This window comes from Bos mutus, chromosome 29 (assembly GCF_027580195.1).
Source record: "Bos mutus isolate GX-2022 chromosome 29, NWIPB_WYAK_1.1, whole genome shotgun sequence".
NCBI lineage: Eukaryota > Metazoa > Chordata > Mammalia > Artiodactyla > Bovidae > Bos > Bos mutus.
This window is the reverse complement of record NC_091645.1, coordinates 32,130,157-32,153,506: the sequence shown is the minus strand read 5'-3', so window position 1 is coordinate 32,153,506 and position 23,350 is coordinate 32,130,157. Positions and strand designations below refer to the sequence as shown.

The window sequence follows — 23,350 nt, the reverse complement described above, 5'->3', positions numbered from 1 at the left end:
CTGCTGAGAAGTCCCTATTAGGGCACCTCCTTACTGTCCCTGTTTACAACGCACACGCCCTGCTCCCTGCCTCGCAGCCCTCTCTTGTGATCACATGCGCACAGGTCTACGCACACGCACAGACATACGCGCACACACACCCGCGTACGCACCCACCCTGCGGGGCAGTCCCTTCCTAAGCCAAGGCGCAGCACGCAGGTGCGGGCAGTAGACGCGCGCGTGCGCCCAGGGGCCGCTTATCGCGAGGCCGCCTCTGCGGGTCCCCTGCAACGTGCGGGCGCGGCCAGAAGGAGGCCGGCGCGGAGCGGAGCCCGGGGAACGTGAGTCCTGACTGGCCGTTCCCCTCCGCTCTCACAGCCGGGCTCCGCGCTGCGGACAGGTGGGCAGCGCCCCCAGGGTCCCAGGGTCCCGCTCCCGCTCCCTTTTCAGGATTCCCTCTGGGCGCCCAGGTGGGAGGAGAGGACAGGCGCGCCCGAGGCGCGGGTTTGTGCGAGACGCGCGGGGAAAACAGTTATCAAGCGCTTTGGGAACAGCTTTGGCCCTGGGTCCGTGGCAGAAACTTGGACTCCCGGCCCTGAAACCAGGCCCAGGACACTGTCAGGAGGTGCGGGCCTGGCCCTCGGGGCTGGTCCATTAGCTGCTGCTTCCTTCCGGGGCGTCTGAGTCGGTGGTTAATTTCCCACCGGATCAGTCTCCCGCGGCGTCTGCTCACGAACACGCTGGTTTCTTCCTGGGGCTCCTCTCTGATCTGACTCCGTACCTGGCCACTTTCGTTCCCTCGGGTCAGTTGGCACTTGTGAGAAGTTCTCAGGCCACTCCTACCCGCCCCCCCCCACCCCGCCCTATCCTCTTGAGGAGAGGGGTTAGGAGGAGGGACCCCCCTCCCGGCTGGGACCCCTGGTTTGGTTTAGAAGCCGTCAAGTTGGAGGGTATCCCATCCTGTCTCTACGTGGCAGGGGCAGTCCTGCTTTCTGAGGGGATGGGCCCCCGACAGGCTCCTCCTGCAGTCCCTGTGGATCAGAGTCAACAGCAGGTGACTCACACAGAGCCTGGTTCTCCCTCCTTGCAGGGAGAAGAGAACTCGGTGACCCTGAGTTGGAGTCACCTACCAGGGAGCTTGGGGGAGAAATGCCCTCATTGCCTGCCTATTAGCACTTGCCCCTGGAATCGGCACCTTTTATAGGAACAGTTAGACATGTATCATCATCCCCATTTCACAGGGCAAGAGAGTCACACTTGGGTGGTTAAGTGACTTGCTGAAGTTCACTAATATGGGAGACAAACTAGAACAAACTAGACCGCCTTCAACTAGTTTTTATTACTGATAAGAGTTCATCTTCCTGGTTCTTTAAAGCAATGCTAATTTTGGCAGTTAGGATGCACTCTTGCTCCAGACATGTCTGGTTCACCTCTGCCCTGTAGAAAGTCCTTCTTCCTCCTAGACCTCTCTCACAGTTTGCCCAACTTGCACTGCCACTCTCCCTCTCACCAGTGCAACTCCTACACACCCGTCAGTTCAGTTCAGTCGTTCAGTCGTGTCCGACTCTTTGCGACCCCATGAATCGCAGCACGCCAGGCCTCCCTTTCCATCACCATCTCCCGAAGCTCACCCAGACTCACACCCAGCTAAGAAACCCCTTCCTGTGTGAGCCTTTCCACTCCCTCTAGCTCTCACCCATCTCCCTTTACTCCATGCGCCAGTGTTTACAGTCTGGGCCATAAAATCTAGCCTTCATTATATCATTGCCTTTTCCGACTCTCTCATCCTTTCATTTTCATCTGTCTTATTCCATCAGTTGGGTGGTCTCCCTAAGGGCAGGGACTGTGGCCTAGGCACTTGCTTTACATTCCCCGTGGTTTCCATCAGGGTGCTGGGCAAAAAGTCTCACCCAGTGTCTCCTGCATGCATGCTAAGTCATTTAAGTTGTGTCCTACTCTTTGTGACCCATTGGACTGTAGCCCGGCAGTCTCCTCTGTCCATGTGATTCTCCAGGCAAGAATACTGGAGTGGGTTGCCATGTCCTCCTCCAGGGGATCTTTCCAACCCAGGGATCAAACCCCTGACTCCTGCATTGCAGACGGATTCTTTGCCACTGTGGCATCAGGGAAGCCCACACCCTGTGTCTCTTGTTTGGCTGATTGACCAGATTCACTGTAAACCTGGTCAAAGATGGGCCCAGGAGCTTCTGTTTCAAGCCTTTGAGGGGTGGTGTTACTGGGCTTCCAGCCATTAATCAGCTATCTGCAACTCCCCCTCATTGAGTGGCTTGCCCGCCTGGTTCTTCCAACCCATCAGGAAAGATTGCACCTGGATTACCTGAGAGGGAGAGACAGAGCTTAATTGTATTCTCTGTTCACATCAGGATATCCAAGGACTGCTTAGACCAGATGCTTCTTTAACAATGCCCTTGTTATGCAGTGATCGTGGATACGTCAATGAAATACAAACACAACATGAAATACACAACATGAAAGATCTGGTCTAAATTGAAACAGAGGGCTTCCCTGATAACTCAGTTGATAAAGAATCCACCTGCAATCCAGAAGACCCCAGTTTGATTCCTGGGTTGGGAAGATCCCCTTCAGAAGAGAAAGGCTACCCCACTCCAGTATTCTGGCCTGGAGAATTCCATGAACTGTATAGTCCATGGGGTTGAAAAGAGTCGATACGACTGAGCGACTTTCACTTTCAAATTAGAACAAACTAACAAAAACCAGAAGGTGAATGATTGTTTCTTTGAAGGAGGAACTCTGTGTTTTGTGTCAAGGGGAGGGCGGTTTGAGATTGTTTAAGTGCATGTCTGGGGCCAGGTCTTTTCCTGTTACCCTCTCTGTGTGTACGAGTGAGTGAGTGAAGAGAGTGAAGTCTCTCAGTCGTGTCCAACTCTTTGTGACCCCATGGACTGTAGCCTACTACGCTCCGCCATCCATGGGATTTTCCAGGCAAGAGTACTGGAGTGGTTGCCAGTTCCTTCTCCAGAGGATCTTCCTGACCCAGGGATCAAACCTGGGTCTCCCGCGTTGTAGGCAGACGCTTTACTGTCTGAGCCACCGAGTGCTTACTCTTATTCTTGTAGTTGATAACATGTTTTCACATCCATCATCTTGTTTATTCCCTGCAAAACTCTGAGGAAGAATAATAATAGTCACTAATCACAACAATGTTTATAAAATGTCTATAATTATTTAACAACTACTATGTGCTGGGTACCATTCTAAGGACTTTGTGTGTTAAGTCATTTGTTCCTTCCCATTTTACAGATGCAGAAACCGAGGCACTGAGACTGCCAGCAGCGTGCAGTGGTGGGAATGTCCCCAAGGCAGAAGTGAATCAAGATTCTTAGATGATGAGAGCTCCATTGAAAGAAAAAAGATGCACTAAGTGAGGAAACCGACGTTGAACACCTACTCTACCAGGTAAGACTGTTTAGAGCTTTGTGGGCACTTTCTCACCAGATCTTCACAGTTACACATCAGGTTATTGTGTCTGCGCTGTGACCTGCCCCCACATTTGAAGAAACACGGCCTCATGAGGTCAGCTGGCTTGCCGCAGACACCTGGCTAGTGTGTGGCTGATCCAGGACCTGATGCCAGGTCTGCGGACTCACGCCCATGTTCTCCGTGCCCCATGTCAAGTGCTTGGATGGCTTGGCCTTCTCTGGCTCTTTGTTTCTCAAGAAGAGGGGTGGGGGGCAACGTTTATTTCACTGGCTGGGTGGTGAGATCATTATCACTCTTACAAAGCAGGTATTAACTCTGTAATTGTACATGGCACTGAGCAGAGCAATGAACTATTTTGTACACAAAAATAATTAAGTAAAGTCCACAGGGAGGAACTCTGCCTCTGGGAACAAAGGATCCCCAGTGAGTGAAGGTGTCAGGGTAGCCCGAAGAGCCAGCATCCTAGCACACATCCTCCTTGGCAAAAGTGTGTCCTTGCTGACAAGAAGTGGCACAGGGGTGTGTGGGGTGGCTTCCAAACCCATCACCGCTTCTGGGAAGTACCTCTGAGTGGTCAAGACTTTGGAAGCAGATAAAGGTGAGTTTGAAGCCTTCTTAGTAGCTGTGTAAGCTTGGACCAGTTCCGTGACCTCTCCAAGCTTCATTTCCCATCTATGGAAGTGGACTGAACGTGTATGCTTCTGTCAAATGAAATGATATACGTAATGCACTTAGCACTGCTGCTGCTGCTGCTGCTAAGTCGCTTCAGTCGTGTCCGACTCTGTGTGACCCCATAGACGGCAGCCCACCAGGCTCCCCCGTCCCTGGGATTCTCTAGGCAAGAACACTGGAGTGGGTTGCCATTTCCTTCTCCAATGCATGAAAGTGAAAAGTGAAAGTAAAGTGAAAGTGTCCGGGACTTTTAGCGACCCCATGGACTGCAGCCCACCAGGCTCCTCCGTCCATGGGACTTTCCAGGCAAGAGTACTGGAGTGGGTTGCCATTGCCTTCTCCACAGTGCCCGACATGGAGTAAGCATGTAATCATTGATAGCTCTTGTTTCGGCTGTTGGGTATGTGTCTTGCTCCCAGCGTGGATTTTAAGGATAAAGGGAAGATTCATTTTCCTAGTGGAAAGGGGGACTTGGGACAGCACAGCAGAGGCGCCCCTTCGATGCCCCAGTGCCTGTGGCTGTCACAGGCAGCTTGGCCCTTTGTTTCCCACTCACTCCTTCTCCTGAGACAGCCGGGAGAAGGAGGGGTGGGGGGTGCCTGGCCTTTCCGGGCAGCCCCTACAAGTCTCCTATTCAATAGTTGGTCTTTAGCTCTTCATTCAGGAGAGTCGTGAAGCTTTCTAGGTGACAGGAAGTACACCTGGTGAACGGTACACAGTAGGAATTCAGTAAGTGCTGACTGCCTGGGGTATCTGGGGTCCAGTTTCCCCAGACTCACAGAGGGGGCTGGGCCCAGACAGTACTTGCTGAGAAGTAAAGGGCAGAAGGGTAAAGTGCATCTGCGTGTGAGGGGCTGCCATGCCATGCCAGGTGGACCACTGTGCCTGCAGCCCGCATGAGTCCCCGGAGTGTACGCCCTTTGCTCACCCAGAGCTGGGCTGAGAGCAACCCAGGGTACACGTTGCAGAACATTCCTTTTGTTTCTACCTGGCAGAGCCCCCCGCCCAGCACTGGCTTCCTGCTTAATGGCCCGTTCGGGATGGGGAGGCAGGGGAAATGTGCAGAACTCAGGGAGAAAGAGATTAAACTCACAATAAAACCAAACCCAAACATCACCGCCTTCCCTCTCGTCCTCCGCAGCCCTGACCCTGAGCTGTCTCTCAGCCAGTTTCCCTCCCAGGCAAATAATATTTATTCCAGGAGGCCCTGACACACTGGGCCAGAACAAGACAATGCTTGATTGTTCTTCCTCTCCCCTGCGGCAGGCGATGTGCTGGAGGAGAGAGCGTGAGGGAAAGGAGCTGCCCCCGCCGCTCCCAGTGGGACTGGCTCTGGGAGCTGTCAAAACAGGCCACGATCAGGGCTGGGGAGGGGTGCCGGGCAGATTAGTGCGGCTGCTCTCGAAGTTTCACTCTTTTACCCCAGTTCCTGGCAGCTGTGGCCACTTAAACAGCTTTGGCTTCCATTAAACAGGAGAGTCATTAAGTCATGGAGCTTAATGAAGCTCTAAAGGGCCCAGTAGTCATCCCTCGGTGAAAAGTGCCAATTCATTGCTTGGGAGATAACAAACCTGGAGACTGTGACTAAGTCAGAGGTGAGCAGCTCCAGGCCCGGATTGACGGCTCACCTCAGCGTGACCCTGCGCTGAGAACCAGCCTCGTGTGCAGGTGGGAAGAGGTAGGTGACCACTTGGAGAGAGTTGGACTGCTGGTTTCCCCAGCTGCTCAGCTGGTGTTTGGGCTAGAAAGAGCCAGAAAGTTCTCCCGTGGTTACTGGTTTTTATTAATCGGGGCTGACACAGAGTGTGTTGTCCTGAAGTGTATCCCCCACCTGAATCAGGCCACCACCATCAGGGGCTGGACCAGGGAGTTAGTCTACTTCTCCCCCCGCCCCCAACCCTTGACGTTAGGGATTTTGCCTCATCTGTTGCGCCTTTGAACAGTCCCTGGCATGGTGCTGGTAGAACGTGTACAGGAAGTAGGGAGGACAAGTGAAAACCCCAGGGCCACCTCTTTTACCTCCTTTGAAGGAGGGCAGGGAGAGGCATTACTGTCCCCATTTTGCAGATGGAGAAACCGAGGTTCAGGAAAGTAAGTGACATCCAGACATCGGATTCCTGGTCTAGCACTCCGTGGTCTCTCATGCTTATATGCAGCACCGGTGACCATTGGGCTACAGGACTTGGCTCCTTGCCTGATCTTCGTCCTGCTCTTGGGGCCCCTCCAGACCAGGCCAGACTGCCCCTCTTACTCAGAGGCCAGATATTGGACAGGAATCAGAAGAGGAAAATAGTCCAAGAGCCTGTCTCCTGGCCTATTTCCCCAAGGTTTGAAAGCCGTCAGGAGAAGGATGGAGAGATTTGGTTCTGAGGCCACTCTCAACAAGGGAGAGTTTTCCTTCCTTTAGCCATCTCATCTGCATTTTCACTCTCTGCTCTCTCGGGGCTGGATGGGAGGAAGGGTCACACCTGCATAGAACCACGAGCTTGCAGACTGTGGGAACTGGCAGGGATACTTGCCTGGGGGGACATTTAAAGGACATGGTGGCTCCCAGGACTACCTGGCTCCCTGTGACTCCATGGGTGGGAAGGACATTCAGCCTTGCTACTGTCCTGGGATGGCCAGCCTTCTGGAAACACCTCTCCTTATAGGAACAGGGCCTAGGGAGGCTAGTCCCTGGCTGGGAAAGCTGGCTGAGTGACAGTCTGGCTTACCCCATGTGGGATTACTCAGCCTGTAAAAGTCCTGTTTGTTTGTTAAGGGAGAGGCAGATCCATAACCCATCTGTTGACACCTGGACGGCACAGCGGAGGGAGCTGCACCTCTCTGCCCGGCCCTGCAGCCCCACTGTGGTTTTCCTGCCAAGCTGCAGTGGTTGCTGGGAAGAACACCTGGTGGGTGAGTGATGGGAGAGCTTCCCGCTGGCAGCAGCCACCTCTGCCCAGAGCCATGCTCATCACTGGGTGCCATGGAGGGCCCAGGCAGGAAGCCTGAGAACACTGTTCCAGACACATCTGCCGTAGAGCTGTGCCCTGGAGTGAGCCTGACCATGTCGGTGAGACCCAGTTCACCATCTCCCAGGGGCGGGCTCTCCAAGAACCTCTTTGCAATCTCCCAGCCTTTCTTTCCATGGCTATGTTAATCTTGGCTCCAAGACCAAATGAGTGGAAGATTCAGGGGGTTTTGAGTGTTAGATTGCAGGTCTGAGCTGAGCACACCACGCCTTCACTCCAGGCTCCTCCACTTTCATTCTAATGTTAGGAAAGCAGAGGAGAGAAACTGGCTGTTGTTGACCTTGTTTCATGGTGTCATCAGAGGACAGGTCATTATTGTAAGAGTGGTGTTTGGAAAAAGAACGGGGTCAACGCTTAAGATACATGGGCTCCTGTCCTCACTCTGGCCTGAGCCAGCTGTGTGACCTTGAACAGCGAGTTAGTCTTTCTGCATCTCCATTTCCTCAACCAGGAAACAAAAGAAATTGGATTGATGTCTCCCAGCGCCCCATCCAACTCCAACATTTTAGACTGTACAGCTGCGAACCTCAGGACTGATGTCGTTCATTTACAAAGAAAATGTCACCAACATCCCCTCCCCGCCCCCAGGAGGATGTGGTCTGAGTTGTTCTCCCTGTTGTGATGGTGGGTCTGCAGTGCTCCACACCCGCCTGCCCGTCCCCATTGTCCGCTGTGGTTCCCATGCAGGAGGGCTGACCCCCTTGCCTCTGCTGTCCTCTGAGTCTCTGGGAGGACACCGTCAAGAAACCACTCGAGGCTGGTAGGTCTGGGCCTCGGTTCCCACCTCAGGAAACTGACTTGCTGGTTGACTGCAGGCAAGACTTGGCTTCTCTGAGCCACATCCGCCAAATGGGGCAAAAAATTCTCCCTGGGAAAGTGCTTCGGGATGAGCACGGAGGCTGAGGATCCAAATCCCAGGCCCTTTGGGAGGCAGTGGACCTCTACTAATGGACCACACACTCAGCAGGGCTTTGTGTCCCAGTGTGCTGGAACCTTGGCCTCCTGGCACGTGCTGGTTGTCTTGCCCACATGCATTGTGAACAGGGATCAAGATGCCCTCTTTTTGGATTAGTTCTGCATTTGGTTCTGGGACTGTGAATGGCTTTGCAGTGCCTTTCAGTGAGCTCTTTTCAGCTTCACTCATCAGGCCTTGGTTGGGGAGCTCTGTTTCCTTCCAGCTGACTCAGTGTGGTTGCTGAGCTGATGCTGTTGAGTCACTCGGGCAAGGCCCGTTACTTGCCAGACATGGCTCACTTGGACCCATCTTTCCAGGGTAATGAACTCATAGGATTAAACTGAGAGCTCCTTCCTTCTCCTCTACTTTCACCTCCTAGCTTTCCATCAGCCCCCACCCACCCCCACTCCACCACCACCCCCAGCTTCTGGTCCTCAGGTGGGACGTCTTGAGCCAGGGAGCAATTAGCCAACTCAGACTTCAAGATTCTCCCTAGAAGAAGTTGCTGTTGTTGTTGTACAGTCTCTCAGTCGTGTCTGACTCTTTGCGACCCCATGGACTGCAGCACACCAGGCTTCCCTGTCCTTCACCATCTCCCAGAGCTTGCTCAAACTCACGTCCATTGAGTCAGTGATTCCATCCAACCATCTTGTCCTCTGTCATCCCTTTCTCCTAATTTCAATCTTTCCCAGCATCAGGGTTTTTTCTAATGAGTCTACTCTTTGCATCAGGTAGCCAAAGTATTGGAGCTTCAGTTTCAGCATCAGTCTTTCCAATGAATATTCAGGATTGATTTCCCTTAGGATTGACTGGTTTGATCTCCTTGCAGTCCAAGGAACTCTTAAGAAGTTGAGCACTGGCCTGATAACCCTGGGATGAAGCAGGCCTGCTTTACAGGAACCCTTGGAAGGATATGAGTATTTTTTTCTTTTTCCCAGTGAGACAGAAATCTCTTTACTGAGTTTAAAAGCCAAGTTATATTTTATTTTAAAAGCTTCAAAGTACATCAAATGTAAGAGATGACTTTCACTATCAAAAGCAATACTTTTATAATGTCCGGTTCTCTCTACATAGAATATCCCATTTGGTTTATTACAGTATAATTAGGTCCTCAGTATCTATTTTATGACCAGGTTAAAGCCAAACCCGTGTTCCCTGACTGTAAATATTAATATGATTTCTCAATTAGTACCTTCCTTATTAAACCTAAAATGCCATCATGAGGCATATTATTTTTTGTAAAACTAAAGAAGAAAAATTGTTGCCAAATTAACTCTGATAAAATATTTTCTTATTGTTTCATCATGTTTTCTTACTAAAATCTATACTGATTAAATAAGATCATTTAGAAGTTTTTAATCAATTTAAAAGTTAACTCCTATGTGTATGTGAAAAAGAAAACAATTTTGAAAACTGTTAAGGTACTCCTTAGATGGAAAAGACATGAGTATTAATGGGGAGGCTCCTACAGACTTATTTAGAACTGCTTATAAATACTCTGCCACATTCTGAGACCACTGTGGCCTCAAGTTGCTACCTTCTTTGCTTAGAATCCTCTTCCATTCTCACCTGCCTGGTTAATTTTTACCTGGTCTTTAAGATTCACTCTCTCCAGGAAGTAAAGCATTCATTCAGTAAATATGTATTAAGCACTTACTAGGCACCAGTGACTCTTCTAGCATTTGGGATACAATATTCAAAATTCCAGCCTTTGTAGAGACTGAAGGGAAACCAGGGCAGACAGACCACACAGATAACAGAAAATATCAGCTGGTGATACATGCAAGGAAGAAAAATAAAGTCAGTTAAGAGGACAAGGAACAAAGGAGTGGGGTCAGGAAGGCTCCCTGAGGCAGCAGCACGTAAGCAGGGACCTTAATAAAGTCAGGGAATGAGCCAGGTGAATATTGAGCACTGCAGGCAGAAGAAACAGTAAGTGCAAAGTCTCTGAGGCAGATGTGAGTATGACATGTTTATGAGAGGAAAGGAGGCTGGTGGAACTGGAGATGAGTGAGTGGATGAGGTAGTAGGAGACAAGAAGCTGAGAAGGGTGATGGGGGACAGGTCACATAGGGTCTTCTTGACCCCTGTAAGGACTCGACTTTAATTGAGAAGTTGTCAGATTTTTTAAATTTATTTATTTGGGTGTTTTGGGTCTTGGTTGCTGCGCATGGGCTTTTTCTAGAAGTTGTGGCGAGCAGGGGCTACTCTTCATTGTGGTGCATAGGCTTCTTACTGCAGTGGCTTCTCTTGTTGGGGAGCACAGGCTCTAGAGTGTGGGCTCAGTAGTTGTGGTACATGGGCTTAACTGTCCCGGAATCTTCCCAGATGAGGGATTGAACCCATGTCGCCTACACTGGCAGGTGGATTCTTAAACACTGGACCACCAGGGAAGTCCTGTTGGATGTTTTTAAATGGAGGGGTGACATAATTGGACTCAGGCTTTCATAGGATGGTTCTGGCTGCCGTAATAGAGGACAGGCTATAGGGAACAAGGGAGGAAGCAGGCAGATCAGCAAGAAGGCAACATCAGTAATCCAAGCTAAAGACAGTCATGGCTTCAGTGGGGCAGCAGCCATGAAATGCTGAGGGGGCACTTAGTGTCTTGAAACATTTTTATGGTAAAGCCAACAGGATTTCCTAAGACATATGGGAGACATGGAAGAGTCAAGGATGGCACTAAGGTATTTGGTTCGAACAATCAGGAGAATGGAGTTGCATCACCTGAGACAAAGATGATGAGTGAAGCAGGTTTAGGGGGGTTGGGGAGATTAGACATTCAGTTTGGGACAAGTAAGGCTTGAACTGCCTATTGGATATTCAAGTGGAGATGTAGAGTCGGCAGAAGGTAAGCCGGTCTGGCATTCAGGGAGTGGTCAGACTTGGAGATATGAATGTGGGGTTGTTGATACATAGATTGTATTTAAACAGGAAGGACTGATAAAGTCATCTGCAGAACAAAAGCACTCCAAAGACTGAAACTTGGGGGTCTCTAGTTTCTAGAGGTCAAAGAAATTAGGAAGTTGCAGAGGCAATTGCAAAAGATCAGCAAGTGCAATGGTAACGCTTATGTTCTAGAAGTGAAGTGGAGAAAGTGTTTCTTGGAGGAGAGGATGGCTCACTGTCAAGTATAACTGGGAGGTCAACAACCCGGGATTGAACATTACATGTGGCAGCTCAGAGGTCACTGGTGATCGTACTCAGAGCTGTTTCAGTGGTTTGAGAGAGAACTGGGGAAAAGAAGTTCATATGAACAACTCTCAAAGAATTTTGTTGGGAAGGTGATCAGAGAGACAGTGCACTAGATGGAGGAAAATACAGGTTAAGGTGGTTTTTTAAAAATGAAATGTACTTATTAGTTAGCTAAGGAACTATGAGGGGACATCGATGTGCATTTTTGAGAGCTTAACTTGGAGCCAGGAGAGGAGATTTAGAAAGGCTATTTTCATCTTTTCCCCATTAGCCCTGTCACCCCAGTTCTGCCTGTCTTTCACTAAATGGTGAGGGATATGTTCATTTGGGGGCTTCCAAGGTGGTGCCTAGTGATAAAGAACCCACCTGCAATGCAGAAGATGTAAGAGATGTGTGCTCAATCCCTGGGTTGGGAAAATCCCCTGGAGAAGGGAATGGCTACCCACTCCAGTACTCTTGCCTGGAGAATCCCAAGGACAGAGGAGCCTGGTGGGCTGTGGCCCAAAGTGTCGCAAAGAATCGGACTGACTGAAGCAACTTAGCACATACACCTGTTAATTTTTGTATCAACATCTTGTGCAGATGTCTAGTCTCTCTGGTATTTAGCATACCAGGGAGACCACCTGCCATTTTATATTGGATGCCTACCTATCATGTCATGTCACCTCTTTTCTAGAAAACTGGCATCTAGCCATAATGCCTGATTCATGTATTATAATATAACCTGGTGGTTGTATGGTGAAGTGATTTATCACTGCCAGAGGAGGCATAATAATGTTCATACTCTTATACAGTAATCAATTAATAAGCATGTTGCATCATGGAGTATTTAAATAGTCTTTAAGGGTCAGATTTCTGGCCTTTATACACAGAATATTCTTCTAAGTATGACAAAACAAACACCAGAAGACTTCTCTCCACTTAACACTATATATAGTGAGAACCCATACAGATGTCTGATCATGTTTTACAAACTTGAGATGATTTCTAGAAGAATATAATAGTAACCCACATTATTATTACCATAGATAATAACATTAACATGGAAATGGTTGACTCATGTTAGAGTCAGGAATCATTGACTAGGAATGATATTTTTTCTCATGACAAGGCACATGGTTTTCCTTCTTAATAACAACACACAAATAGGCATCACTTTCCGCTTTTCCTTCTTTGTGCATGCATGCATTTGTGCTCAGTCATGTCTGGCTCTTTGCCACCCCATGGACTGTAGCCCGCCGGACTCCTCTGTCCATGGAATTTTCCAGGCAAGAATACTGGAATGGGTTGCCATTTCCTTCCCCAGGGGATCTTCCTGACCCAGGGATTGAACCCTTATCTCTTGAGTCTCCTGCATTGGCAGGCATGTTCTTTACTGCTGAGATCCAGCCCAGGTGGATCCAGGGAATTCGAAGCGGGGACGTTGGCGGCGAGGATCAGGAAACAATTGCTTAATTAAATGTTAATTAAGGATATAAAGAGTGGTTAAATAAGGATAGCTCAGTGAGGAAACTCAGTGGAGAAAAGAGGCTGAATAACTTGGTTTACGTGGAAAGCTAATAAAATTCCAAAATAAGGAATTTGCATCACCTACGTAGGACGCAGGCATCCTCCCATTCTCCCGAAGGAGAGGAGACACTAAGGCCTCCCCAGTCAGATCTTAGAAGCCCAGGCAAAATTAGTAGGCTTGACAAGCCTCCATGCCCCAGATGGAAATTCAGCCAGAAGGTGAGAGAAAGAACTACATGGGGAGACCAAGTTTTGGTGAACAAAACTCGCACTTTATTTTCCAAAGTAGTTTTATACCTTAAGTTGTGCATAGAGGATAATGGGGGAAGGGGTAGAGTCATGCAAGGACAGCAGTCCTTGATCCTAATCGAAGCCAGGCTTTCAAACTTATCATATGCAAAAGTTTAGGTGATTTACATCATCTTCTGGCCAAGATGCCTGTTAACATTTTAAGATCCTTTCTTCAGAAAACTTATTTTTCTCTAAAGGTGATTATTCTAAAGTCAGGTGCCACCCTCCAAAAGCATTAGATAAAGTTGCATTCCTATAGGGCAAAGGTGTGGTGGGCTATAATAAGAAAAGAATTAACTCAAGGGTCCAAGGTTACAAACATTAAAGCTACTACTTACATTTCTATACACCAATTATATTAATCAATACACTGCCAGGGACACCGTAGGTAAGGGATATGGAAACTTAGCAGCAAACATTGGCCCAACAAGTGAAAAACCCTTCACCAATACAATTTCTAATCAATCTTTTAACTGCTCAAAGAAATCTGTATTTAGACAGTTTAGAACATCTCATGCCTCTCACAGTTGGGAGGCTCTGAACAATCACATGTGGCCGGAAGAACCTATTCAGGCAGGCTAGAGGACTTCCAAAGGAGTTTGTAGGTCGAAACAGTCTTGTCACACCCAAATTTTATTAACTGGAGCTGTAAGTTAACTCTTTTTTAGAGAGAGAGATGGTGGTGGGGGACAGCCCCCCATAAAGTCAGAAGTGTAGGTGAGAGCACAAAGCAGTAAAGTAGGCAGACTCTGGTTTTGGGGGTAGATGCTCGAGAATTTCCAGGGGGACTCCTGAGGCTCGATCCTGCCTTTGCGTATGCCGAACCTTCTTCCTCATGACCTTTGCCACGGGCGGAGTTCCTCACGCTGGCTCCCGGCACTTTACCAGCTGAGGCACTGGGGAAGCCCCTCGTTCTTGGTAGTGTAGTAAAAAAAATAATAATGAGCTTTGGGGTCAGTCAGATCTACATGAAAATCCTCAGTTTATCTATACCATTTTTTAGATTCCACATCTATGTGTTAATATATGATTTTTGTTTTTCTCTTTCTGACTTACTTCACTCAGTATGACAGTCTCTAGGTTCATCCACGTCTCTGCAAATGGCACAGTTTCATTCCTTTTTATGGCTGAGTAATATCCACTGAATATACAGATGAACTTTTTTTCAAAGCAGAAATGGAGACACAGATGTAGAGAACAAACATATGGATCCCAAAGAGAGAAGTGGGGGAGTGGGTGGGATGAATTGGGAGATTGGGATTGACATATATATGTACTGTATGTGTGTCTGCTAGTCACTCAGTCATTATGTATAAAACAGATAACTAATGAGAACTGACTATATAGCACAGGAAATTCTACTCAGTGCTTTATGGTGACCTCAGTTGTGCCCCTCCTACCATCTTGTTGTGGCTTCTCCTTTGTCCTTGGATGTGGGGTATCTTTTTTTGGGTAGATTTCAACATCCTCCTATTGATGGTTGTCCAACAGCTAGTTGTGATTTTGGTGTTCTCGAAGGAGCAGATGAGCTCATATCCTTCTATCCTGCCATCTGGATCTCCCTTTAAAAAAAAAAAAGGATATATGTATACTGCTACTGCTAAGTCGCTTCAGTCGTGTCCCACTCTGCGTGACCCCATAGATGGCAGCCCACCAGGCTCCCCCGTCCCTGGGATTCTCCAGGCAAGAACACTGGAGTGGGTTACCATTTCCTTCTCCAATGCATGAAAGTGAAAAGTGAAAGTGAAGTCACTCAGTCGTATACATGTAGCTGATTCACTTTGCTCTACAGCAGAAACTAATGCAACATTGTAAAGCAACTATACTCCATTAAAAATTAATTTTTAAAAAAGTTAACCATATAGTTGCAGGTAATTGCAGCCAGGTGTTTCTTTCCTCGGATCTCAGACCTGAGTGCGTGTCCCCTGGCTGTCAGTATGCACAGTGACGAGATGGCAGAAACTGGTTTGACACCAATATGAACCCTTCACCTAAAACTCAACTCAAGCCCAGGGATTTCTGAGCTTTGAAGCTTTGATGGCTTTCCTTGCTTAATCAGTCTCTGTTAAGCTCCCTTGAGGCTAAAGAGGGAAGAAGGGGCCATGAATTTTGTGTCTTTCTGTGGGAAAGTACACTTCCAAAAGCAGCATGCCCTCCTTCAAATCAATGTATAATCAAAGTAAATACAGCATTCCCTGCTTTGTAAAACTAGTGTAAACCAACACAATGTTGTAAAGCAGTTATCCTCCAATTAAAAATAAATAAATTTTTAAAAAGAAATTGTGGAATCTCCAAGGCCTAATAGAGTAACAATATGCATAATAGTTTAAACATACATGTTAAATTAGGTTTCATCGGTCCCCCCGACTCAGTGATAGCTGCCAGACACTCTGAGAAAATCTGTCCCAATGCCCATAAAACACTAGCTCCTGTTTCTCTGACCCACAGGAACATCAGAATAGGAAGGTACATCCTTAACAGCAGTAATTCAGGACTTAGCAAGCTCTCTGTTTCACCAACCAACCCTTTAAGTCAACAACCTCCTACTCATCCATTGGCACATGTTTTCCTGAGTGATAATTGCCACTCTTCCCACAGGTAAGTTTTTTTAGAGAAAAATAGGTTAGCTATTGGATGACTTTAAAAAAAAAACCAACTTTTTCTTTAAGTTGGAGTATTATAAAGGAGACCAGTCCTGGGTGTTCTTTGGAAGGAATGATGCTAAAGCTGAAACTCCAGTACTTTGGCCACCTCATGCGAAGAGTTGACTCATTGGAAAAGACTCTGATGCTAGGAGGGATTGGGGGCAGGAGGAGAAGGGGATGACAGAGGATGAGATGGCTGGATGGTATCACCGACTTGATGGACATGAGTTTGAGTGAACTCCGGGAGTTGGTGATGGACAGGGAGGCCTGGCGTGCTGCAATTCATGGGGTCGCAGAGTCAGACACGACTGAGCGACTGAACTGAACTGAACTAATGCCAATTAACAATGTTGTGATAGTTTCATGTGGACAGCAAAGGCGCTCAGCCATACTTATACATGTATCCATTCTCCCTCAAACTCCTTCCCATCCAGGCTGCTGCATCATGTGAGCAGAGTTCCCTGTGCTGTACAGTAGGTCTTTGTGGTTAATACTGGATTGATTTTATTTCAGGCAAAGAATACCCAAACCCTTACCACTACTCCATCCCTGTGAAAACTGCAACTCAGCTTCACCAGGAAAAATAAAAGTCGTCGTATTAAAATGAAACTGATTACACACCCTTCCTGACTATAAAAAATAAGAATAGCATTTCATCATATACAGAGGCATTATCAGGTGGTCATAGCTATGTCAAAGTATATGTCATATGTCATAGCTATGTCAAAGCATATGTCATATGTCATAGCTATGTCAAAGCATGTGTCATAGCATAGTCAAAGCAATGGTTTTTCCAGTCATCATGTGGATGTGAGAGTTGGACCATAAAGAAGGCTGAATGCTGAAGAATTGATGCTTTTGAATTGTGGTGCTGGAGAAGACTCTTGAGAGTCTCTTGGACTGCAAGGAGATCAAACCAGTCAGTCCTAAAGGAAAGCAACCCTGAACACTCATTGGAAGGACTGATGCTGAAGCTGAAGCTCCGATACTTTGGCCACCTGATCTGGAGAGACTTGTTGGCAAAGACTCTGATGCTGGGAAAGATTGAGGGCAGAGGATGAGATGGTTAGATAACATCATTGACTCAATAGACATGAGTTTGAGCAAACTCTGGGAGATAGTGGAGAACAGAGAAACCTAGTGTGCTGCAGTCCATGGGATTGAAAAAGAGTTGAACACAGTTAGCAACTGAACAACACAACAAATCAGGTAGTGATTAAAATTCTAGATTCTAGAGGTAGAGCTGTGTATGGATTACTGCTTTAAACCAGTAACTGCTCATGTGACTAAGTAGCTTGGCTTCTGTATGCCTGCTTCACAGGGTGTTGTTAGACTTGTATGAATAAGACAATGTATTGCAGTGTTTTGATGGTAGATAGTAGTCAGTTGTTTAAAAGAAAACTATGTTAGATGGTCCTGATTACAGCTGATATGAATATAAACAGCCAACAAGCATTCACACAGCTCTATTGTAATAATTTCTGCTGTAGGGAAAGAGAGAAAAAAATCGGTTCCCATCGCAAAAGACCACATATTATATGGTTGCATTTACCTGTATATGAAATGTCCTGACCAGACAAATCCACAGAGACAGAAAGTGGATTCATGGTTGCCCAGGGCTGGGTAGCAGGACATGAGAAGTCATGAAGGGAAGTGACTGCTAACAGGTACAGGGTTTCATTTTGGAGTGATTAAAAGGTTCTTAAACTGATTGTGGTGATGGTTACACAACTTTGAATACACTAAAAACCACTAAATTGTCAACTTCAAATGGGTAAATTGTATGGGATGTGAGTTATGTCTCAGTAAAGCTGTTTTTAAAAATATATTAGTGCCCATTTATTGCTCAGTTAATCTTTATAATAGCTCATGGTTTTATTCCACCATTCCACCAGTCAAGAAGACTGATATTAAGATGTATTAAAGCAACTTAATCTGGCCCATATAATTAGCATGTAACGGACCCAGGATTTCCTATTGATTGATTGACTGGATCTTAGTTTCACAAAATTGGATTAATCATAATCTTTGGTTCATGGTACATAATCCCCTTTGATCCACTAAAGGCCATCTTTTATTCTACTTTATTTTATGCATGTATGCATGCTGAATAATACAATAAATACGTCTGATGCCCCCCACCCCAAAGCAAGTTTAGAATGTCACCAACAACATCCAGCTCCCTTTTTGTTCTCTTCTTTCACATCCCTGACTCCTCCCCAGAGATAAGCACTAACCTGAATACTGTGGGACTTCCCTGATGGCTCAGCAGTAAAGACGTCTGCCTGCAATGCAGGAGACAAAGGTTCAGTCCCTAGGTATTGAAGATTCCCTGGAGGAGGAACCCACTCCAGTATTCTTGCCTGGAGAATCCCATTGACAATACCTGGTGGACTACAGTCTATAGGGTCACACAGAGTTGGGCACAACTGAAGTGGCTTAGCTCACACTCTGAATACTGTGCTTACCATTTCCTTGCCTTTTTCTAAAAAAAAAATAGCAATATGCATGCCTCAATGGCATATTTAGCTTGGCTTAGTTTTAGATTTGCTTCTCCATAGTTTTTAAACTTTATAAAAAGTCTCTCAGGTTGTATGTGGTCTTCTGGGACTAGGATTTTTCATTCAACATGGATTCATCCATGCAGAGGAGTGCCTCGGTGGCCCTTTTGTTTTCATGTCATAGAACGTTGCATTTTCTAAATACACTATGATTTCATTATGCACTCTTTTTTCAGTGGGTTTTGAGATTGTTTCCAGTGTTTTGGTAATTTAATACATTCAATTGTTATTATTGTTTGTATATTGTCTCCTTTACACATGCTAAATTTTCTCTTGGGTATATCCTTACAGAAATCGGTGTGCGTGCGTGGGTGCTCAGCTGTTCAGGCACGTCCGACTCTTTACGACCTCTTGGACAGTAGCCCACCAGGCTCCTCTGTCCATGGAATTTTTCAGGCAAGAATACTGGCTGCTGCTGCTGCTAAGTCACCTCAGTCATGTCCGACTCTGTGCGACCCCATAGATGGCAGCCCACCAGGCTTCCCCATCCCTGGGATTCTCCAGGCAAGAACACTGGAGTGGGTTGTCATTTCCTTCTCCAATGCATGAAAGTGAAAAGTGAAAGTGAAGTTGCTCAGTCGTGTCCAACTCCTAGCAACCCGATGGACCACAGCCCACCAGGCTCTTCTGTCCATGGGACTGTCCAGGCAAGAGTACGGGAGTGTGTTGCTATTTCCTCCTCCAGGGGATCTTCTCCACCCGGGGATCAAACCTGTGTTTCCTGTGTCTTCTGCATTGGCAGGCAGATTCTTCACTATTACATCACCTGAGAAGCCCCACAGAAATTGAATATATACCGATTAAATTTGCTGGGTATGCAGGCATTCAACTTTCCAGGATAACATTACATGGTTTTTCAGCTTCCACCAGCTATGTGTATGAGACCCTCTCCACATCCAACACCTTGGTATTGTCAGACTTCTTAGATTTGTCAATCAAATAGATGTAAACCAGTATTTCATGGGGACAAAATGTCATCCATCTCTCCCTGATTATTAGTGAGATGAGCACCTCTTTGTTGATCATGTGTTTCTTTTTTAAAAATAAATATGAAACAACTTTTATTTAAAACTTGAAGCAAACCCCACATATTGCTTAATTATATTTCATTAGCTCCTCCCTGTCTACAGGCTGAAATGATTGGTTCCATATGTATTTCTTGTTCTATTAGATGTTTCTTTATGGTTTCTACCCATTTTTATGCTGAGCTGAGGTTTTTCTTGATTGTAGGAGTGCTTTATATATTTTTGAAACTGCTTTTCTGTTGGCTGTATATGTTTCAGATATTTTCTTCAAGTTTGTAGCTTATATTTTTACCTTCATTGAAGACTCTTTTTAAATTTTTTTTAACTTTTTTTTCAAATTTTAAACTTTTTTTTTGTTTGGAGGTATAGCCTATTAGAAAAACATCTACTTCTGCTATATTGACTATGCCAAAGCCTTTGATTGTGTGGATCACAACAAACTGTGGAAAATTCTTCAAGAGATGGGAATACTAGACCACATGACCTGCCTCCTGAGAAATCTGTATGCAGGTCAAGAAGCAACAGTTAGAACTGAACATGGAACAACAGACTGGTTCCAAATCCAGAAAGGAGTATATCAAAGCTGTATATCGTCACCCTGCATATTTAACTTATATGCAGAGTACATAATGAGAAATGCTGGACTGGATTAAACATAAGCTGGAATCAAGGTTGCCAGGAGAAATACCAATAACCTCAAATATGCAGATGACACAACCCTTATGGCAGAAAGTGAAGAACTAAAGAGCCTCTTGATAAAAGTGAAAGAGGAGAATGAAAAAGTTAGCTTAAAGCTCAACATTCAGAAAACTAAGATCATGGCATCTGGTCCCATCACTTCATGGGAAATACATGGGGAAACAGTGGAAACAGTGACAGATGTTATTTTGGGGAGCTCCAAAATCACTGCAGATGGTGATTGCAGCCATGAAATCAAAAGGCTCTTGCCTGGAAAAAAACTTGGAAGAAAAGTTATGACCAACCTAGACAGCATATTAAAAAACAGAGACATTACTTTGCCAACAAAGGTCCATCTAGTCAAAGCTATGGTTTTTCCAGTAGTCATGTATGGATGTGAGAGTTGAACTATAAAGAAAGCTGAGCGGTGAATAATTGATGCTTTTGAACCGTGGTGTTGAAGAAGACCCTTGGGAGTCCCTAGGACAGCAAGGAGATCCAACCACTCCATCCTAAAGGAAATCAGTCCTGAATATGCATTGGAAGGACTGATGCTGAAGCTGAAACTCCAATACATTGCCCCCCTGATGTGTATAACTAACCCATTTGAAAACACCCTCATGCTGGGAAAGATTGAAAGTGGGAGGAGAAGGGGATGACAGAGGATGAGATGGTTGGATGGCATCACTGACTCAATGGACATGAGTTTGGGTAAACTCTGGGAGTTGGTGATGGACAGGGAGGCCTGGCATGCTGCAGTCCATGGGGTCACAAAGAGTTGGACACGACTGAGTGACTGAGTTGAACTGATAGCCAATTAACAGTGTTGTGGTAGTTTCAGATGAACAGCAAAGGGATTCAGCCATACAAATACATGTATCCACTCTCCCCCCAAACCTCTCCCATCCAAGCTGCCATATAATATTGAGTAAGAGTTCCGTATGCTGTAAAATAGGTCCTTGTTGGTTATCCATTTTGAATATATCAGTGTGTACATGATCTTCCCAAACTCCCTAACTATCCCTTCCCCCCAGCAAGTATAAGTTCGGTTTCTAAGTCTATGAGTCTCTGTCTATTTTGTAAGTTCATAATTTCTTTTTAGATTACACATATTATAAGGGATGTCATACGATATATCTCCTTCTCTGTCTGACTTACTTCAATCAGTATGACACTCTCTAGGTCCATCCGTATTGCTGCAAATGACATTATTTCATTCTTTTTAATGGCTGAGTAATATTCCATTGTATATATGTACCACATCTTACCTTTGTCGATGGACATTTAGGTTGCTTCCATGTCTTGGCTATTGTAAATAGTGCTGCAATGAACATTGGAGTGCATGTATCCTTTCAGATCATGTTTTTCTCCTAATACATGCCAAGGGTAGGATGGCAGGGTCATATGGTAGCTCTATTTTTAGTTCTTTAAGGAACCTCCATGCTATTCTCCATAATGACTAAACCAGTTTACATTCCCACCAACAGTGTAGGAGGGTTCCCTCCCATTGGAAACTCTTTGGACAAATAGAAATTCTTAGTTATAATATAGTCAAACTTATATATCTTTTCTTGTATAACTAGAAATGTTTATGTCTTGACTAAGAAATCTTTTCCTATTCCAAGGTTATTAAGATACTCACTAGTTCTGAAAGTTTTCAAATGTTGCCTTGATATTTATATTCTTAATCTATTCAGTATTGATTTTTGAAGGTGTGAGAAAGGGATCCTTTTCAATGATTTCCATGTAAAAAGCTCCCTTTTTTCAATGAAGGAGATATTTACACCTAGACCTTTGCACCTTGAAAGCCCATGCTTTTAATCACTCTGCTGTTCCAAGGAAATAGTGGTATCGTATTAGACCGTTGGATAAGCAAGCGTTAGACACTGGGGAGAAAAGTGAACTAAAGCACAGCTGCTACCCTCAGTCTATTGCTCAATATTAGGAGCTGAGGGTTGGATTAGATCCTTTTTTTCAAATCATTTCTGGCCCCTCTAAGTTTCATGACAGCATATTCCAGGTCATCTTTTGGCATTGGCAGTTCTGCAGAGCAGTTCCTATGGGAAGCTCTGGGTTCCATTTCTTTTTTTAAATTAAATTTAAATATTTTTAGTATAGTTGGTATGCACTATATGTTACAGATGTACAACATAATGATTCGCACTTTTTAAAGTTTTTATTCCATTTATTGTTATTACAAAACATTGACTATATTCTACATATTATACAATTTAGCCTTGTAGCTTATTTTATATCTAATAGTTTGTACCTCTTAATTCCTTACCCCAGGTTACCTCTCCTTCCCTCTTCCCATTGTAACTACTAGTCTGTACTCAAATCTGTGAGTCTGCCTCTTTTTTGTTATATTCACTAGCTTGTTGTATCATTTAGATTCTGCATATAAGTGAGATCATAGAGTATTTGTCTTTCTTTGGCTGACTTACTGCACTTAGCATAATGCCCTCAAGTCCATCCATGTTTCTGCAAATGCAAAAATGTCATTGTTCTTATGGCTGAGTAGTATTCCAGTGTGTATTTGTGTGTGTGTATGGACTCAGTACAATACTTATGAAAATACCAAGGAAATAAAAGCAAAAATAAACAAGTAGGACCTAATTAAACTTAAAAGCTTTTGATAGCCAAGGAAACCATTGATAAAATGAAAGGACAATCTATTGAATGTGAGAAAATATTTGCAAATTGACTTGACCGATAAGGGATTAATATCCAACATGTATAAACAGCTCAATGTCAAGAAGACAACTTGATTAAAAATGGGTAGAAGAGCCGAATAGACGTTTTTCCAAAGAGAAAATGCAGATAGCCAGCAGGCACATGAGAAGATGTTCGGCATCACTAATCATCAGGGAAAAGCAAATCAAAGCCACAGTGAGATATCACCACACACCTGTCAGAATGGCTGTCATCAAAAACATCACAAACAATAAATGTTGATAAGGATGTGGATAAAAGGAAACCCTCATACATGCTGGTGGGAGTGGAAACTGGTGCAGCCACTATGGAGAACAGTATGGAGGTTTCTCAAAAAACTAAAAATAGAACTACCATGCATGTGTGCATGCTAAGTTGCTTCAGTCGTGTCCAGCTGTTTGTGGATCCTATACTGTAGCCGGCCAGGCTTCTCTGTCCGTAGGATTCTCCAGACAAGAATTCTGGAGTGGGTTGCCATGCCCTCCTCCAGGAGATCTTCCTGACCTAGGGATCGAACCCAAGTCTCTTACATCTCCTGCATTGGCAGGCAGTGTCTTTATCACTAGTGCCACCTGAGAAGTCCGGAACTACCATATGACCCAGCAGTTTCACACCTGGGTACATATCTGAGAAACAAAAACCCTATTTCAAAAAG

At 45.5% G+C, this 23,350-nt stretch overlaps 1 long non-coding RNA gene across 4 annotated transcripts in view; it reads left to right on the top strand.

Annotated features, from left to right (window-relative positions):
* Positions 1-240: 240 nt before the first annotated feature.
* Positions 241-23,350, top strand: part of LOC138986205 (uncharacterized) — a 29,229-nt gene continuing 6,119 nt past the window's right edge. The window contains exons 1-4 of one of the 4 annotated variants that reach the window (XR_011463074.1): positions 241-379; positions 3,262-3,417; positions 15,523-15,672; positions 16,233-17,525. This is a non-coding gene — a long non-coding RNA (uncharacterized lncRNA). Of the gene's footprint in view, positions 380-3,261; positions 3,418-15,522; positions 15,673-16,232; positions 17,526-18,571; positions 19,377-23,350 lie in introns of those variants that run through there. The other 3 variants (XR_011463075.1, XR_011463073.1, XR_011463072.1) reach the window with 3 other exon arrangements.